This window comes from Eleutherodactylus coqui, chromosome 9, assembly GCF_035609145.1.
Source record: "Eleutherodactylus coqui strain aEleCoq1 chromosome 9, aEleCoq1.hap1, whole genome shotgun sequence".
NCBI lineage: Eukaryota > Metazoa > Chordata > Amphibia > Anura > Eleutherodactylidae > Eleutherodactylus > Eleutherodactylus coqui.
The window spans coordinates 108,065,291-108,082,269 of NC_089845.1; positions in this window are offsets into that span (position 1 = coordinate 108,065,291).

Here is a 16,979-nt window from a genome sequence, read left to right on the forward strand (position 1 = left end):
GTTGCACTGTGGACTGCAATACAGCGGTGATTTAACAGCCCAGACAGAGCCAGGAAATAATTTTGCGCAAGCCTGCTGTAACACTTAGCTGGCTGCGTATGAATTTGGAGAACTACTACACCCAGCAGAGACCCAGAACACTGAGGACAGTCACAGGCAGCCCAAATAGATTTTTTTCCCCAAATGTTTTTGCAAAGGCCCACTGCCTATATTCAATCAATATGTCTTCTGTCCCTGCCTAAGCGCTTCTGGCCCTGGAGTATGTCAAAGAACTGCAGAGTGTTGCACTGTGGACTGCAATACAGCGGTGATTTAACAGCCCAGACAGAGCCAGGAAATAATTTTGCGCAAGCCTGCTGTAACACTTAGCTGGCTGCGTATGAATTTGGACAACTACTACACCCAGCAGAGACCCAGAACACTGAGGACAGTCACAGGCAGCCCAAATAGATTTTTTTCCCCAAATGTTTTTGCAAAGGCCCACTGCCTATATTCAATCAATATGTCTTCTGTCCCTGCCTAAGCGCTTCTGGCCCTGGAGTATGTCAAAGAACTGCAGAGTGTTGCACTGTGGACTGCAATACAGCGGTGATTTAACTGCCCAGACAGAGCCAGGAAATAATTTTGTGCAAGCCTGCTGTAACACTTAGCTGGCTGCATATGAATTTGGAGAACTACTACACCCAGCAGAGACCCAGAACACTGAGGACAGTCACAGGCAGCCCAAATAGATTTTTTTCCCCAAATGTTTTTGCAAAGGCCCACTGCCTATATTCAATCAATATGTCTTCTGTCCCTGCCTCAGCGCTTCTGTCCCTGGAGTATGTCAAAGAACTGCAGAGTGTTGCACTGTGGACTGCAATACAGCGGTGATTTAACAGCCCAGACAGAGCCAGGAAATAATTTTGCGCAAGCCTGCTGTAACACTTAGCTGGCTGCGTATGAATTTGGAGAACTACTACACCCAGCAGAGACCCAGAACACTGAGGACAGTCACAGGCAGCCCAAATAGATTTTTTTCCCCAAATGTTTTTGCAAAGGCCCACTGCCTATATTCAATCAATATGTCTTCTGTCCCTGCCTAAGCGCTTCTGGCCCTGGAGTATGTCAAAGAACTGCAGAGTGTTGCACTGTGGACTGCAATACAGCGGTGATTTAACTGCCCAGACAGAGCCAGGAAATAATTTGGCGCAAGCCTGCTGTAACACTTAGCTGGCTGCGTATGAATTTGGAGAACTACTACACCCAGCAGAGACCCAGAACACTGAGGACAGTCACAGGCAGCCCAAATAGATTTTTTTCCCCAAATGTTTTTGCAAAGGCCCACTGCCTATATTCAATCAATATGTCTTCTGTCCCTGCCTAAGCGCTTCTGGCCCTGGAGTATGTCAAAGAACTGCAGAGTGTTGCACTGTGGACTGCAATACAGCGGTGATTTAACTGCCCAGACAGAGCCAGGAAATAATTTTGTGCAAGCCTGCTGTAACACTTAGCTGGCTGCATATGAATTTGGAGAACTACTACACCCAGCAGAGACCCAGAACACTGAGGACAGTCACAGGCAGCCCAAATAGATTTTTTTCCCCAAATGTTTTTGCAAAGGCCCACTGCCTATATTCAATCAATATGTCTTCTGTCCCTGCCTCAGCGCTTCTGTCCCTGGAGTATGTCAAAGAACTGCAGAGTGTTGCACTGTGGACTGCAATACAGCGGTGATTTAACAGCCCAGACAGAGCCAGGAAATAATTTTGCGCAAGCCTGCTGTAACACTTAGCTGGCTGCGTATGAATTTGGAGAACTACTACACCCAGCAGAGACCCAGAACACTGAGGACAGTCACAGGCAGCCCAAATAGATTTTTTTCCCCAAATGTTTTTGCAAAGGCCCACTGCCTATATTCAATCAATATGTCTTCTGTCCCTGCCTAAGCGCTTCTGGCCCTGGAGTATGTCAAAGAACTGCAGAGTGTTGCACTGTGGACTGCAATACAGCGGTGATTTAACTGCCCAGACAGAGCCAGGAAATAATTTGGCGCAAGCCTGCTGTAACACTTAGCTGGCTGCGTATGAATTTGGAGAACTACTACACCCAGCAGAGACCCAGAACACTGAGGACACTCACAGGCAGCCCAAATAGATTTTTTTCCCCAAATGTTTTTGCAAAGGCCCACTGCCTATATTCAAGCAATATGTCTTCTGTCCCTGCCTAAGCGCTTCTGGCCCTGGAGTATTACTGCAGGGCGCAATGCTCTGCACGGCCGAGATACCAAAAAAAATGCAACACTGCAAAAAGCAGCCTCCACAGTACTGCACACGGTTAGATGTGGCCCTAAGAAGGACCGTTGGGGTTCTTGAAGCCTAAAATACTCCTAACACTCTCCCTATAGCAGCTCCACCAAGATAGCACTTTCCCTAAAGTATGTCAGAACGCATCTGTGGCGAGCCGCGGGAGGGGCCGATTTTTATACTCGGGTGACACCTGATCTCGCCAGCCATTCACTGCGGGGGGGGGGTGGTATAGGGCTTGAACGTCGCAGGGGGAAGTTGTAATGCCTTCTCTGTCTTTCTATTGGCCAGAAAAGCGCGCTAACATCTCAGAGATGAAAGTGAAAGTAACCCGAACATCGCGTGGTACTCGTTACGAGTAACGAGCATCTCGAACACGCTAATACTCGAACGAGTATCAAGCTCGGACGAGTACGTTCGTTCATCTCTAGTGTTTGACTAATAATGCCCCACTTCGGTTATCATGAGCATAGAATTGGATATTCATTTTTTGAAAAGTAAAATGTTTTACAGCTGAGAGGCTCTGAAGTTTGGCATGCAATTTAAATAGTCCATAGTATTGATTTGAGAGGTCAGAAGGGTTAATTCCTCCTCTCTTTTTCTTTTAGCCCTAGAGCAATATTTTCTAAACAGGCCTCTCATATAAGCTTTATGGGCATTCAATACTGGGAAAACGCTAGGGACTGATGCGAAGTTAATAGTGAAAAACATATCCACTTCTGTTTTCAATTGGATTCATATTCTGGATGTGAGAGAATATATTCATTGAATCTCCATGGAAAGGATGGAGAATTAAAGATTTTTAAATAATGACAAGGATATTGGGTGTGATCTGTTCAAGTAATGGTTCTGATTAGAGATGAGCGAGCATACTCGCTAAGGACAATTGCTCGATCAAGCATTGTCCTTAGCGAGTATCTCCCCGCTCGGTAGCAAAGGTTCGTGTGCCGGCGCCGGTGACAGGTGAGTTGCGGCAGTCAGCAGGGGGGAAGTGGGGGGGGGGGAGAGAGAGATCTCCCCTCCACTCCTCCCCGCTTTCCCCAGCTGCTCCCCGCTCGCCGCTGGCAGCCGAATCTTTGCTCCCAAGCGGGCAGGTACTCGCTAAGGGCAATGCTCGATCGAGCAATTGCCCTTACCGAGTATTCTCGCTCATCTCTAGTTCGGATCTTAGTCCAGATTTAGAGGAGTCCAAAGATGGGTCTTTAAAAGAATTTAAATTATCAATGTACCCTTTTGGATCTTATCAGCTTCTTTCAAGACTTGTGTAAAAAATCTGGCTTGCCACCTACATGGAAAATATACATTCACTAAAGTATAATGGGCATTATTACCATGACATAGACTATCCGGACTGGCATCAGTCATGACACACATATATACACATATATATATAGTGTATGTATGTATGTCGTGTGTGATGCCAGTCCGGATAGTCTGTGTGTGTATATAATTGTATAGATTTTAAATGCTTGCGATGGAGTAAAATGAAAAAAAAACGACATTCCGCCATCTTTTGGTGCGTCTTGTTTCTACAGCGCACAAACTGCAACAAAAATGACATGATAACTTTATTCTATGGTTCAGTACGATTACTACCATACCAAAGTAATATAGTTTTTTTTTCGCTGTACTACTTGTATTTTTTTTTTCAAAGATTTTTTTTTTTATTATTTTCTGCTGCCAAATTCTGCATGCAATAGTTTTTTTATTTTTCCGTTGACATAGTTGTGTGAGGGCTCATTTTTGTGGGATGTCCTTTAGCTTGTGTTGGTACCATTTCGGAATATATATGACTTTTTGATTGCTTTTTATTGCATTTTTTCTTGGAGACAGGTTGACCAAAAAAGTGCATTTCTGGCATACTCTTATTTTTTTTAACAACGTTTATCGTGCGGGGTAAATAATGGGTTACTTTCATAGGTCAGACTTTTATGTTATACATCGTGCAGTCAGAAAGACAGATCCAGTGCATACATGCACCAAAGATCCCCATAGAAGTCTGCGGGAGGTGCACAAATGCACAATTTACTGAAAGAAAGGACACATTTAGACCTCATTTAGTCATTTAAATCGGGTGGTGTTCGTCTGCTACGCGCAAATGTACATGCCTTCTGTGCGCAAAAAGTAAAATGAAATGCGCTGATACGAGCGCAAATCAACCTCATTCATAGCGTAATGCATATGCTTGTGTGAAGGAAACCTTATAGGAGGCCAAAACTCAAAATTGAAATCCATGTTCCAGGGCCAGTGCGCAATACCATTGTGTAGCACATCCGTGCCTTCCTATTCAAGTACTCTGTTGTTCCTGCAGTATAGGCCACTACTGAGATAGAGTGCTGGGTCCTTCTTATTAACAACACCCATATAGGGTGACAGCTGAGTATATAGTCATCCTTGAAACATGGTCTGCTTCAATCTCATGTCTGTGGACGGCAATTTTTCAGCTTCACACAGTTGTTGGGGACAACATGGTGACTGGCTCGGGTCTATGGCGATCTAGAGCTGTGCAGCTACTTTAGTAGTCACTTTGACTGTGTGGTGTTTGATGTTGCACATTTACTTTCACAGAGTGAACAGTTGCCCAAATGTCAACTGGTGGCTACATATGGACTCAATAGAGGTTTGTGATATTGCAAACATACTATTTCCAATTAAAAATGATTTTCCTAAAATGCCCATCACTCTCATCAGTAGTTGTCCAATTGCTGGGGATTCGGTTCCTCTAGTTCAGTAACGTATTTTTTTTTTGCGTAGTAGAACTTCCCACCGGAGGCTGTGCATGAAGTGTAACGTTTCCTGAGTTACTTTAGTTCCGTTACTTGTGGTCACAAGTGCTGGTGTGTAAAGAAAGTCAAAAGCTCCTTTGTTTGATCATTAGTAGAGATGAGCGAGCACCAAAATGCTCGGGTGCTCGTTACTCGGGACGAAAATTTCGCGATGCTCGAGGGTTCGTTTCGAATAACAAACCCCATTGAAGTCAATGGGCGACCCGAGTATTTTTGTATATCGCCGATGCTCGCTAAGGTTTCCATTTGTGAAAATCTGGGCAATTCAAGAAAGTGATGGGAACGACACAGCAACGGATAGGGCAGGCGAGGGGCTACATGTTGGGCTGCATCTCAAGTTCCCAGGTCCCACTATTAAGCCACAATAGCGGCAAGAGTGGGCCCCCCGCTCCCAACAATTTTTACTTCTGAAAAGCCCTCATTAGCAATGCATACCTTAGCTAAGCACCACACTACCTCCAACAAAGCACAATCACTACCTACATGACACTCCGCTGCCACTTCTCCTGGGTTACATGCTGCCCAACCCCCCCCCCCCCGCATGACCCAGTGTCCACAGCACACACCAAAGTGTCCCTGCGCAGCCTTCAGCTGCCCTCATGCCACACGCTGGCCTCATAGCCACACCACCCTCATGTCTATTTATAAGTGCGTCTGCCATGAGGAGGAACCGCAGGCACACACTGCAGAGGGTTGGCACGGCTAGGCAGCCACCCTCTTTAAAAAGGGCGGGGCGATAGCCCACAATGCTGTACAGAAGCAATGAGAAATATAATCCTGTGCCACCGCCATCGGGAGCTGCACATGTGGGCATAGCAATGGGGAACCTATGTGCCACACACTATTCATTCTGTGAAGGTGTCTGCATGCCCCAGTCAGACCACGTTTTTTTATAAATAGTCACAGGCAGGTACAACTGGGAATCCCCAACTCTGCAATGGGAATTCCGTGTGCACCCACAGCATGGGTGGCTCCCTGGAACCCACCGGCTGTACATAAATGTATCCCATTGCAGTGCCCATCACAGCTGAGGTAATGTCATGTTAAATGCAGGTGGGCTTCGGCCCACACTGCATGCCCCAGTCAGACTGGAGTTCTTTAGAAGTGGAGACATGCAGTTACAACTCCGTGTGGACCGACAGCATGGGTGGTTGCCAGGAAGCCACCGGCGGTACATAAATATATCGCATTGCAGTGCCCAGCACAGCTGATGTAACGTCAGCTTTAATGCAGGTGGGCAAAAAATTAATTAGATTACACTGTAGGCGAGGGCCCAAAAAAATTGGTGTACTAACAGTACTAATGTACCTGAGAAAAATTGCCCATGCCCAACCAAGAGGGCAGGTGAAACCCATTAATCGCTTTGGTTAATGTGGCCTAATTTGTAACTAGGCCTGGAGGCAGCCCAGTTAAAATAAAAGTTGGTTCAGGTGCAAGTTTCAACGCTTTAATGAGCATTGAAACGTATAAAAATTGTTTACAAAAATTATATGACTGAGCCTTGTGGGCCTAAGAAAAATTGCCTGTTCGGCGTGATTACGTGAGGTTTCAGGAGGAGGAGCAGGAGGAGGAGGATGAATAGAATACACAGATTGCTGAAGCGAAAAGGTCCCCGTTTTTGATGGTGAGAGAGAACGATGCTTCCATCCGCGAGTGCAGCCTACGTATTGTTTAGGTATCGCTGCTGTCCGCTGGTGGAGAAGAGAAGTCTGGGGAAATCCTGGCTTTGTTCATCTTGATGAGTGTAAGCCTGTCGGCACTGTCGGTTGACAGGCGGGTACGCTTATCCGTGATGATTCCCCCAGCCGCACTAAACACCCTCTCTGACAAGACGCTAGCCGCAGGACAAGCAAGCACCTCCAGGGCATACAGCGCAAGTTCAGGCCACGTGTCCAGCTTCGACACCCAGTAGTTGTAGGGGGCAGAGGTGTCACGGAGGACGGTCGTGCGATCGGCTACGTACTCCCTCACCATCCTTTTACAGTGCTCCCGCCGACTCAGCCTTGACTGGGGAGTGGTGATACAGTCTTGCTGGGGAGCCAGAAAGCTGTCAAAGGCCTTAGAGAGTGTTCCCCTGCCTGTGCTGTACATGCTGCCTGATCTCCGTGCCTCCCCTGCTACCTGGCCCTCGGAACTGCGCCTTCGGCCACTAGCGCTGTCGGATGGGAATTTTACCATCAGTTTGTCCGCCAGGGTCCTGTGGTATAGCATCACTCTCGAACCCCTTTCCTCTTCGGGTATGAGAGTGGAAAGGTTCTCCTTATACCGTGGGTCGAGCAGTGTGTACACCCAGTAATCCGTAGTGGCCAGAATGCGTGTAACGCGAGGGTCACGAGAAAGGCATCCTAACATGAAGTCAGCCATGTGTGCCAGGGTACCTGTACGCAACACATGGCTGTCCTCAGTAGGAAGATCACTTTCAGGATCCTCCTCCCCCTCCTCCTCCTCAGGCCATACACGCTGAAAGGATGACAGGCAAGCAGCATGGGTACCCTCAGCAGTGGGCCAAGCTGTCTCTTCCCCCTCCTCCTCATCCTCCTCATGCTCCTCCTCCTCCTCCTCAACGCGCTGAGATATAGACAGGAGGGTGCTCTGACTATCCAGCGACATACTGTCTTCCCCCGCCTCCATTTCCGAGCGCAAAGCGTCTGCCTTTATGCTTTGCAGGGAACTTCTCAAGAGGCATAGCAGAGGAATGGTGACGCTAATGATTGCAGCATCGCCGCTCACCATCTGGGTAGACTCCTCAAAGTTTCCAAGGACCTGGCAGATGTCTGCCAACCAGGCCCACTCTTCTGTAAAGAATTGAGGAGGCTGACTTCCACTGCGCCGCCCATGTTGGAGTTGGTATTCCACTATAGCTCTACGCTGCTCATAGAGCCTGGCCAACATGTGGAGCGTAGAGTTCCACCGTGTGGGCACGTCGCACAGCAGTCAGTGCACTGGCAGATTAAACCGATGTTGCAGGGTGCGCAGGGTGGCAGCGTCCGTGTGGGACTTGCGGAAATGTGCGCAAAGCCGGCGCACCTTTCCGAGCAGGTCTGACAAGCGTGGGTAGCTTTTCAGAAAGCGCTGAACCACCAAATTAAACACGTGGGCCAGGCATGGCACGTGCGTGAGGCTGCCGAGCTGCAGAGCCGCCACCAGGTTACGGCCGTTGTCACACACGTCCATGCCCGGTTGGAGGCTCAGCGGCGCAAGTCAGCGGTCGGTCTGCTCTGTCAGACCCTGCAGCAGTTCGTGGACCATGTGCCTCTTCTCTCCTAAGCTGAGTAGTTTCAGCACGGCCTGCTGACGCTTGCCCACCGCTGTGCTGCCGTGCCGCGCGACACCGACTGCTGGCGACGTGCTGCTGCTGACACATCTTGATTGCGAGACAGAGGTTGTGTTGGAGGAGGAGGAGGAGGAGGGTGGTTTAGTGGAGGAAGCATACACCGCCGCAGATAGCAGCACCGAGCTGGGGCCCGCAATTCTGGGGGTGGGTACGACGTGAGCGGTCCCAGGCTCTGAATCTGTCCCAGCCTCCACTAAATTCACCCAATGTGCCGTCAGGGAGATATAGTGGCCCTGCCCGCCTGTGCTTGTCCACATGTCCGTTGTTAAGTAGACCGTGGCAGTAACCGCGTTGGTGAGGGCGCGTACAATGTTGTGGGAGACGTGGTCGTGCAGGGCTGGGACGGCACATTGGGAAAAGTAGTGGCGACTGGGAACTGAGTAGGGCAGGGCCGCCGCCGCCATCATACCTTTGAAAGCCTCCGTTTCCACAACCCTATACGGCAGCATCTGCAGGCTGATAAATTTGGCTATGTGCACGTTTAACGCTTGAGCGTGCGGGTGCATGGTGGCGTACTTGCGCTTGCGCTCCAACACTTGCGCTAGCGACGGCTGGACGGTGCGCTGAGAGACATTGGTGGATGGGGCCGAGGACAGCGGAGGTGAGGGTGTGGGTGCAGGCCAGGAGACGGTAGTGCCTGTGTCCTGAGAGGGGGGTTGGATCTCAGTGGCAGGTTGGGGCACAGGGGGAGAGGCAGCGGTGCAAACCGGAGGCGGTGAACGGCCTTCGTCCCACCTTGTGGGGTGCTTGGCCATCATATGTCTGCGCATGCTGGTGGTGGTGAGGCTGGTGGTGGTGGCTCCCCGGCTGATCTTGGCGCGACAAAGGTTGCACACCACTGTTCGTCGGTCGTCTGCACTCTCAGTGAAAAACTGCCAGACCTTTGAGCACCTCGGCCTCTGCAGGGTGGCATGGCGCGAGGGGGCGCTTTGGGAAACAGTTGGTGGATTATTCGGTCTGGCCCTGCCTCTACCCCTGGCCACCGCACTGCCTCTTCCAACCTGCCCTGCTGCTGCACTTGCCTCCCCCTCTGAAGACCTGTCCTCAGTAGGCGTAGCAAACCAGGTGGGGTCAGTCACCTCATCGTCCTGCTGCTCTTCCTCCGAATCCTCTGTGCGCTCCTCCCTCGGACTTACTCCAATTACTACTACCTGAGTGATAGACAACTGTGTCTCATCGTCATCGTCCTCCTCACCCACTGAAAGCTCTTGAGACAGTTGCCGGAATTCTCCAGCCTCATCCCCCGGACCCCGGGAACTTTCCAAAGGTTGGGCATCGGTCACGACAAACTCCTCCAGTGGGAGAGGATTCGGAACCATTGCTGCCCATTCTGGGCAAGGGCCCGAGAACAGTTCCTGGGAGTCTGCCTGCTCCTCAGAATGTGTCATTGTAATGGAGTGAGGAGGCTGGGAGGAAGGAGGAGCAGCAGCCAGAGGATTCAGAGTTGCAGCAGTGGACGGTGCAGAACTCTGGGTGGTCGATAGATTGCTGGATGCACTTTCTGCCATCCACGACAGGACCTGCTCACACTGCTCATTTTCTAATAAAGGTCTACCGTGTGGACCCATTAATTGTGAGATGAATGTGGGGATGCCAGAACCGTGCCTCTCTCCTAATCCCGCAGCAGTCGGCTGCGATACACCTGGATCAGGAGCTCGGCCTGTGCCCACACCCTGACTTGGGCCTCCGCGTCCTCGCCCGCGTCCACTTCCACGTCCTCTAGGCCTACCCCTACCCCTCAGCATGGTGTATTACCAGTAGTGCAGAAACAGAACGCTGTAATAAAATGTGCCGCTTATTGGACTGTGGTTGGAGGCTGACTTCGCTTACGGAACGCACAGCAGAGCCAGGAAAGAATTTTGCACAAGCCTGCTGTAACACTTAGCTGGCTGCGTATTAATTAGGACTACTAACCCCAGCACAGACGCAGTACACTGAGGACGGTCACAGGCAGCCCAAATAAAAAAGTTTTTTCCCACATTTTTGGGGAAAAGCCCACTGCCTATATAGACAGTATACGTCTTTCACGTTTTTCACTGTCCCTGCCTCAGCACTACTGGCCCTATACTATGTAAAATTACTGCAGACTGTTTCCCTCTGGACAGGATGACAGCGGTGATGTAACGGCCAACGCAGAGCCAGGAAAGAATTTTGCGCAAGCCTGCTGTAACACTTAGCTGGCTGCTTATTAATTAGGACTACTACCCCCAGCAGAGACGCAGTACACTCAGGACGGTCACAGGCAGCCCAAATAGAATGTTTTTTCCCAAATTTTTTTGGAAAAGCCCACTGCCTATATAGATAGTATACGTCTTTCACCTTTTTCACTGTCCCTGCCTCAGCACTACTGGCCCTATACTATGTAAAATTACTGCAGACTGAGGACGCAATGCTCTGCACGGCCGATATACAAAAAAAAAAAAAAATGTGCAACACTGCAAAAAGCAGCCTCAACAGTACTGTACACGGTCAGATGTGGCCCTAAGAAGGACCGTTGGGGTTCTTGAAGCCTAAAATAACTCCTAACACTCTCCCTATAGCAACTCCAGCAAGACAGCACTTTCCCTGAACTATGTCAGAATGCATCTGTCGCGAGCCGCGGGAGGGGCCGATTTATATACTCACTCGGGTGACACCTGATCTTGCCAGCCACTCACTGCAGGGGGGTGGTATAGGGCTTGAACGTCGCAGGGGGAAGTTGTAATGCCTTCCCTGACTTTCTATTGGCCAGAAAAGCGCGCTAACGTCTCAGAGATGAAAGTGAAAGTAACTCGAACATCGCGTGGTGCTCGTTACGAGTAACGAGCATCTCGAACACGCTAATACTCGAACGAGTATCAAGCTCGGACGAGTACGTTCGCTCATCTCTAATCATTAGGTATCTGGGCGCACAGTTAGTGATGGCATATTTTTGTAATATGCTATCACCTACTTTGATGTACACATAGAGCTTCTCTCACACGAGTGTTTTTTGCCAGCGCAAAGCATTATGCATTTGCTGCATGCCAACAATTCCCATACGCTATCTTGGCATGTATGCGTGCGTAATAAGTGCCAAGATACTGCATGCTGTGTGTGAGAGGCACAATTGAAAGTAATGTTAAGATTGGTACTGCCTATTGTTGTTAGCTGTTTAGTCGTTTACAACCCTCGGTGACCCTGAAGGCTCCCTCCCTCTATGTTTTTCGATTTTGCATGGCTTCTTTCAGTTGTCTGATATCCACACCAGCATCAGCTTTAACAATATCAGCCATCATGTCCTTTGGCGGCCAGGTCTTTTCTTGCCACTGATCCGTTTAAGTATTATAGATTTTCCTAGTGACTCTGCTCACATTACATGGCCAAAATCCGTGAGTCTGAGCCCGGTCATCTGGCCCTCCAGTAATATAATGAATCTTATGTGATTCAGGACTTTTCTGTTACTCTCGCTGTCCAGGGTACAGCTCAAGCACATCAATCCTTCTTCTATTAGCTTCCCTCGCAGTCCAGCTTTCACCTCCATACATGGCTATGGGGAAACGGTGGTTTGCACTATTTTGTGTTTAGTTGCTATACCGATATCCCTACTTTTCCAGATTTTGTCCATATTAGGCATTGCGCTTCACCCCAATGTAATCCTAAGTTTTATCTTTGGCATAAATTCTCCAGCCTGGTCAATTTTTGAACCATGGAAGATGAAGCTCTGCTACATCTAATAGACTCAACCCTACTGTAACTGACATATTCAACAATGCTATAACACTGCTCAATCTTGTCAATTGGAAACAAAGAAGCAAAAGGCATTGATGTGGATGATGCAATTTTAAAATTTTCAGAGAACAAAGTTAGGAGACAAAGGATTTAAGTGTTTACGCTCACAATATTAATTAAATAAACAAGAAAATTACCTCCACAACGTGATTGGTTCTTCAACCTCTGCTCAGCCAATAAATACAGTGGTCAAAGAACCAATCACAGCTGTCGTGTTATTGGGGCAGCATTTATGTATTCGCTGAGCTGTGGCATTGATTGGCCAATTTATAAATCCCGCCTCTACAACGCTATGGCTATGATTGGTTCTTCGACTGCTGCTCAATCAATGCAACAATCAAAGAGCCAATCACAGCCATCCCGTTGGTTCAGCGTGTGCTGCATTGATTGGCTGAGCAGCACTCAAGAACTAATCAGAGCAATTGCTTCCTGGAGGTGGAATTTATGAATTCTGTAATCTGGAAGTGATTTCCTGTTCATGGCTGTGGACTGCAAGAAGGGAGGCAAACCTCCAGAGTGCAGCGGGAGGAATGTGGACTGAACCTGCTAGGCAAGTAAAATAAGACATTTCCCAAAAATAAGACCTATGGGCTCTTTTGGGGCAAAAATTAATGTAAGACAGGGTCTTATTTTGGGGGGAAACACAAGCTAGAACTATGAAGTGACCCCAGGGGTTTAGGTACAGATTTTATTAAGAACATGATACTGAATTACTGATTGCACTTAGTACTTTTCTCTCTTTCTTAATGGGCTTAGAATAAAGAAATGTGAAAATTAAGGATGTGAATACTTGTTGTGGTTCTCTTTTACAAAGTGTGTTTCCTGAGCAACAAATACATCCACTCGTAATTTGAAGACCTTGCGCCATAGTAGGCTATGTTTAAATAAACTGTTTAATCCCTTAACATTCTTTGAGTAAATAGTGAATGGCATGATATATGAATAGACAAGGATGCTGCGCTGCCTTCATGGCAAACCAAGGGTTGTGGATATGTAGCGCATAAAAGACCCTTCTTATTAATATAACATAGTAAAGATTAGAGATGAGCGAACGTACTCGTCCGAGCTTGATACTCGTTCGAGTATTAGCGTGTTCGAGATGCTCGTTACTCGAGACGAGTACCACGCGATGTTCGAGTTACTTTCACTTTCATCTCTGAGACGTTAGCGCGCTTTTCTAGCCAATAGAAAGACAAGGAAGGCATTACAACTTCCCCCTGCGACGTTCAAGCCCTATACCACCCCCCCTGCAGTGAGTGGCTGGCGAGATCAGGTGTCACCCGAGTATATAAATCGGCCCCTCCCGCCGCTCGCCACAGATTTATTCTGACAGAGATCAGGGAAAGTGCTGCTGGTGCCGGAGCTGCTATAGGGAGAGCGTTAGGAGTTATTTTAGGCTTCAAGAACCCCAACGGTCCTTCTTAGGGCCACATCTAACCGTGTGCAGTAGTGTGGAGGCTGCTTTTTGCAGTGTTGCACTTTTTTTTTTTTTTGTATATCGGCCGTGCAGAGCATTGCATCCTGCAGTAATTTTACATTGTCCAGGGCCAGTAGTGGTGAGGCAGGGACAGAAGACATATTTAGTGTATATAGGCAGTGGGCCTTTCCAAAAACATTTGGGAAAAAAAATCTATTTGGGCTGCCTGTGACCGTCCTCAGTGTACTGGGTCTCTGCTGGGGGTAGTTGTCCTAATTCATACGCAGCCAGCTAAGTGTTACAGCAGGCTTGCGCAAAATTCTTTCCTGCCTCTGTGTTGCGTCTTACATCACCGCTGTATTCCTGTCCACAAGTGTACTGGGTCTCTGCTGGGGGTAGTTGTCCTAATTCATACGCAGCCAGCTAAGTGTTACAGCAGGCTTGCGCAAAATTCTTTCCTGCCTCTGTGTTGCCTCTTACATCACTGCTGTATTCCTGTCCACAAGTGTACTGGGTCTCTGCTGGGGGTAGTTGTCCTAATTCATACGCAGCCAGCTAAGTGTTACAGCATGCTTGCGCAAAATTCTTCCCTGCCTCTGTGTTGCCTCTTACATCACTGCTGTATTCCAGTCCACAAGTGTACTGGGTCTCTGCTGGGGGTAGTTGTCCTAATTCATACGCAGCCAGCTAAGTGTTACAGCAGGCTTGCGCAAAATTCTTTCCTGCCTCTGTGTTGCCTCTTACATCACCGCTGTATTCCTGTCCACAAGTGTACTGGGTCTCTGCTGGGGGTAGTTGTCCTAATTTATATGCAGCCAGCTAAGTGTTACAGCAGGCTTGCGCAAAATTCTTTCCTGCCTCTGTGTTGCCTCTTACATCACTGCTGTATTCCTGTCCACAAGTGTACTGGGTCTCTGCTGGGGGTAGTTGTCCTAATTCATACGCAGCCAGCTAAGTGTTACAGCAGGCTTGTGCAAAATTCTTTCCTGCCTCTGCTGTGCGTTCCGTAAGCGAAGTCAGCCTCCAACCACAGGCCAATAAGCGGCACATTTAATTACAGCGTTCTGTTTCTGCATTACTGGTAATACAGCATGCTGAGGGGTAAGGGTAGGCCTAGAGGACGTGGACGCGGGCGAGGACGCGGAGGCCCAAGTCAGGGTGTGGGCACAGGCCGAGCCAGTGCGGTGGCCAGGGGTAGAGGCAGGGCCAGACCAAATAATCCACCAACTGTTTCCCAAAGCGCCCCCTCGCGCCATGCCACCCTGCAGAGGCCAAGGTGCTCTAAGGTGTGGAAGTTTTTCACAGAGACGCCTGACGACCGACGAACAGTGGTGTACAACCTTTGTCGCGCCAAGATCAGCTGGGGAGCCACCACCACCAGCATGCACAGGCATATGATGGCCAAGCACCCCACAAGGTGGGACGAAGGCCGTTCACCGCCTCCGGTTTGCACCACTGTCTCTCCCCCTGTGCCCCAACCTGCCACTGAGATCCAACCCCCCTCTGAGGACACAAGCACGAGTGCCTACCGGCCTGCACCCACACCCTCACCTCCGCTGTCCTCGGCCCCATCAACCAATGTCTCTCAGCGCAGCGTCCAGACGTCGCTAGCGCAACTGTTTGAGCGCAAGCGCAAGTACGCCGCCACGCACCCGCACGCTCAAGCGTTAAACGTGCATATAGCCAAATTGATCAGCCTGGAGATGCTGCCGTATAGGCTTGTGGAAACGGAGGCTTTCAAAAGCATGATGGCGGCGGCGGCCAAGCGCTACTCGGTTCCCAGTCGCCACTACTTTTCCCGATGTGCCGTCCCAGCCCTGCACGACCACGTCTCCCGTAACATTGTACGCGCCCTCACCAACGCGGTTACTGCCAAGGTCCACCTAACCATGGACACGTGGACAAGCACAGGCGGGCAGGACCACTATATCTCCCTGACGGCACATTGGGTGAATTTAGTGGAGGCTGGGACAGAGTCAGAGCCTGGGACCGCTCACGTCGTACCCACCCCCAGAATTGCGGGCCCCAGCTCGGTGCTGCTATCTGCGGCGGTGTATGCTTCCTCCACTAAACCACCCTCCTCCTCCTCCTCCTCCAACACAACCTCTGTCTCGCAATCAAGATGTGTCAGCAGCAGCAGCACGTCGCCAGCAGTCGGTGTTGCGGGGCGTGGCAGCACAGCGGTGGGCAAGCGTCAGCAGGCCGTGCTGAAACTACTCAGCTTAGGAGAGAAGTGGCACACGGCCCACGAACTGCTGCAGGGTCTGACAGAGCAGATCGACTGCTGGCTTTCGCCGCTGAGCCTCCAACCAGGCATGGTCGTGTGCGACAACGGCCGTAACCTGGTGGCGGGTCTGCAGCTCGGCAGCCTCACGCATGTGCCATGCCTGGCCCATGTCTTTAATTTGGTGGTTCAGCGCTTTCTGAAAAGCTACCCACACTTGTCAGACCTGCTCGGAAAGGTGCGCCCGGTCAGCGCACATTTCCGCAAGTCCAAGACGGACGCTGCCACCCTGCGGACCCTGCAACATCGGTTTAATCTGACAGTGCACCGACTGCTGTGCGACGTGCCCACACGGTGGAACTCTACTCTCCACATGTTGGCCAGACTCTATGAGCAGCGTAGAGCTATAGTGGAATACCAACTCCAACATGGGCGGCGTAGTGGGAGTCAGCCTCCTCAATTCTTTACAGAAGAGTGGGCCTGGTTGGCAGACATCTGCCAGGTCCTTGGAAACTTTGAGGAGTCTACCCAGATGGTGAGCGGGGATGCTGCAATCATTAGCGTCACCATTCCTCTGCTATGCCTCTTGAGAAGTTCCCTGCAAAGCATAAAGGCAGATGCTTTGCGCTTGGAAACGGAGGCGGGGGAAGACAGTATGTCGCTAGATAGTCAGAGCACCCTCATGTCTATATCTCAGCGCGTTGAGGAGGAGGGGGAGGAGCATGAGGAGGAGGGGGAAGAGACAGCTTGGCCCACTGCTGAGGGTACCCATGCTGCTTGCCTGTCATCCTTTCAGCGTGTAAGGCCGGAGGAGGAGGAGGAGGAGGAGGATCCTGAAAGTGATCTTCCTAGTGAGGACAGCCATGTGTTGCGTACAGGTACCCTGGCACACATGGCTAACTTTATGTTAGGATGCCTTTCTCGAGACCCTCGAGTTACACGCATTCAGGCCACTACGGATTACTGGGTGTACACACTGCTCGACCCACGGTATAAGGAGAACCTTTCCACTCTCATACCCGAAGAGGAAAGGGGTTCGAGAGTGATGCTATACCACAGGACCCTGGCGGACAAACTGATTGTAAAATTCCCATCCGACAGCGCTAGTGGCAGAAGGTGCAGTTCCGAGGGCCAGGTAGCAGGGGAGGCGCAGAGATCAGGCAGCATGTAGAGCGCAGGCAGG